This window comes from Micrasema longulum, unplaced genomic scaffold (genome assembly GCF_059751315.1).
Source record: "Micrasema longulum isolate JH-2025_06_02 unplaced genomic scaffold, ASM5975131v1 h1tg000017l, whole genome shotgun sequence".
In the NCBI taxonomy this organism is placed as follows: Eukaryota; Metazoa; Arthropoda; class Insecta; order Trichoptera; family Brachycentridae; genus Micrasema; species Micrasema longulum.
The window spans coordinates 788,296-791,693 of NW_028277225.1; positions in this window are offsets into that span (position 1 = coordinate 788,296).

A 3,398-nucleotide genomic window follows, 5' to 3' on the forward strand; every position below is an offset into this window, starting at 1 on the left:
GGTGTCGGTTACGACAAAACTCGGTCACTGGTAAAAATTTATAAATAAAAGTGGAATAAAATTATTTACATATTTTTATTGTTGTAATTAAAATGCAGTTCCACCAAAAAATGTCAGTAGAAAAACTCAAAGGAAATTTCTTTGTGTTTTTTGAGATTTGAAGTTAGAATCGTTTCCGCAACTTTCATTGTTACATAAAAAGATGTTCATAAGAATCGTTATTTATTTTTTTTCTCACATTTTTATGCCCAATGTAGCTTATTGTCGACATAAACTAAAATATGAAATTAAAACTGATTTTAAAATATTTTTTCCCAGTATTTGTATGAAAAATATACATAAAAATATGTTTTCAGTTAGAATTAGAAAAAAATGGCGTTGAAGGGTTAACCTCCCCTTTCCAGTGATGTGTAGCTAGTACACCTTTCATCTAATAACTTTTATATCTTTTTTTTTCTCGACAAAGCACCCAAATGTGAGTGACACATGCCTTAATTTAACTAATGGGTATTGGAACTGCAATTTTTCATTTTCAGGAATCAGATATGGTATAATTTTCAAAAATTAAATTATGCATGAACAGGATTAGAATATAAGTGACTTTGGAAATTGCTCAAAAACGAATATAAAATTGAGTAATGACCTAGAGATGATTCTCCAGTAGAATGAATAGCAGTCGTTAATTCATCGAGCAAAAATGGCGAAGAAAGATAGTTTAAACATTGAATAACTGGAGGATCTTTTGGGAGTTCAGATTTATCCGGAGCGTACATAAGATGGTGCTAGCTTCCCAACAAAATCATATATCTAGGCTATGCATTTGGAAGTAGTTTACTCTCGGTGAATACGAACCTATAATCCTTCGAATTGAATCCCACACAGCCGTAAGAGATGTTTCGGATGACAGAATTACAATAGTTTTGTCAGCCTTCTCTCTTCTTTTTTCTAAGATGTTTCTTGATCTGGGCCAACCTTAATATATATACAGATTGGCATATTACAAAAGATATAATAAACATTTTAGAGATTGTAATATAGAAGTCTAGAAATCTACAGGGCATATGACCTGTCACTGGCTGGTTTAAGTGGCCAATTTACACACTGTGTAACACTCACCATTTTGCCCATATTTGAACTTCTATATTTCTTCGATTCTTTTATCTGTTGATGTTTGTGAAGTTAAACAATTTATAAATGAAATATATTTGCAATGTTATTATTAGAACACACATAACAATATGTATATGCGTGCCCTACTTTAAGATATAAATAAATAAAAAAAAAATATAAAAAAAACAGCTGAAACCTTTTTTAATGCCGGTTAGATAAATGTAATTAAATTTTTTCACCTACATACTACGCAACGCCTAAAAATGTTATTTTTTTCAATTTCTATATTTCTTAATAGACCAGATGAAAAATGATATTAACGAAATATGAATCTAAATGAATGAATGAATGATAATGAATTATGAATGATATGATAATGAAATATAGAAATCTCTTAAATGTTCTTCATGTCTTTTGTAATACGTTAATATTAACAGCTCCCATAGGAGTTGAATCTAGTTCTTGTCTACAAATATTTGGACAAACTCAAAATATTGTTGTTATATTAAACATATGTTATAAATAATGTTTTCAAATTTTTGGTGTTTCTCCGTTCTACATTTGCGTATCGGTTAAAATATTTTTTAATTTAATAATAATTACTTATTGAGTACAAAAATGTGTTTTATTAGAAATAGAAGATAAAACACCAAAAAAGGTTTACCGATGTGTCGCACATTACGCCATATAATGAAGTAAAATAATACTGAATATACGATTGTCTAACATATTCTTTACGTCTTACTCTTGATACTACTCGTACAAGTGAGAAATTTGGAAGAGAGCAAGACTATTTCACGCGTCACATACCAAATAGAAAAGTTGCCAAAACTAAGTAGCTCCAGTAGCTCTCCGAACTTGGAACGAAGGGTCACTGAGTTACAGATTTTTTGTATTTTTCGTTTTCAGTCATCGCTTATTATATTAGTTTTATATTTATTTTAACACTTTGTATCCCGGAGCCGTGTAAACACGTGATTATATAACCACGCAATGTGTCCTGGTCCCGTGTTTTCACGTGGTTTACCAGCTATCTAAAAGAATGCATTTTATTGACATCTAGTGATTTTTATTAGTATTTTTTCACAGCTGGTAAAGCACGTGAAAATACGGGACCGGGACACAACGCGTGGTTATTACAATCATGTGTTTACATGGCTCCAGTATACAAAGCACAATAAAAAAGTGAGACCCTGTATATGTGCAAAAATTGCAATTGGCTCTCCATAAAGGCCAATGTTAGCTTAACTATCATACAAAAATGACCAATTAAATTGAGTCAAATAAATATGAGAAATTTCGATTGATTTAACTCAGTATTTTCATAATTATGACACTTTAAGAAAGAAGCATAAAATTTCACAAAAATGGGCCGGGCACAGGGTTAATTCTATGTGTATTCGACCGGTACTCAAAGTGTTAATAAATATTTATTCCATACAAACTAGTGGAAATAGGATATGAGATCTAATGCATAGTAGTAGCTAAAAACAGTACTATAAAACTAAAATAAATAAATACAGTGGTACAAATGAAAGAATCCGTAGAGAAACCGTTTTTGTGTCTAGAATGATTTTATGGATTTTTAACTCATTTATTTATTAATGAAATCATACAGTCTTTATATAAAACAAGGTACGAAAGAACAATTAAAAAAGGTAAGACCAATTACAGATTTCACACTAATTAATTATTAATGCAGGAGGAGAGGGGAAAAATAATTGAATTCTAAAAAAGTAAAAATAAAAATATTAGATAAAAAGTTCATAAAAAGGAGAAGACATTGTATAGCTACTCTACTTTCCTCCCTCTCACTCTGCTTCCATGGACATTTAAATTTAATTATAAAAAATCACAATCAACAATAAATTACTAGATGCAGGTAATAGATGTAAGTTAGCATAAATTAAGAGTTGAAATCAAATGTTTACAATTAAAAGTAAAAGTGAAAATTAAAATGAAAAGTTTATAGTAACATTAAGTTGAAAGTTAAAATCAAGAATAAAAATTAAAAAGTTTAAATTGAAAGATAAAACTAAAAATCAAATTAAAAGTTAAAAGTCAAGCAGGAGATAAATTTAAAATGTCTTTAACAGATCTGATAAAAATATGGTATGTATAATGTAGTATGTCGATGTCACTAAAACTGTCATTATAGGTAATCTGTATTCTTCGTAGTGTTATTTTTCAATAATTGGTCATTGAGTTAGGAATGTCGAAGAGTATAGATTGACGAGTTCTACGGACAGGGACTCGATATGAAATGCCTCTAACAATTTCTGGGCTAT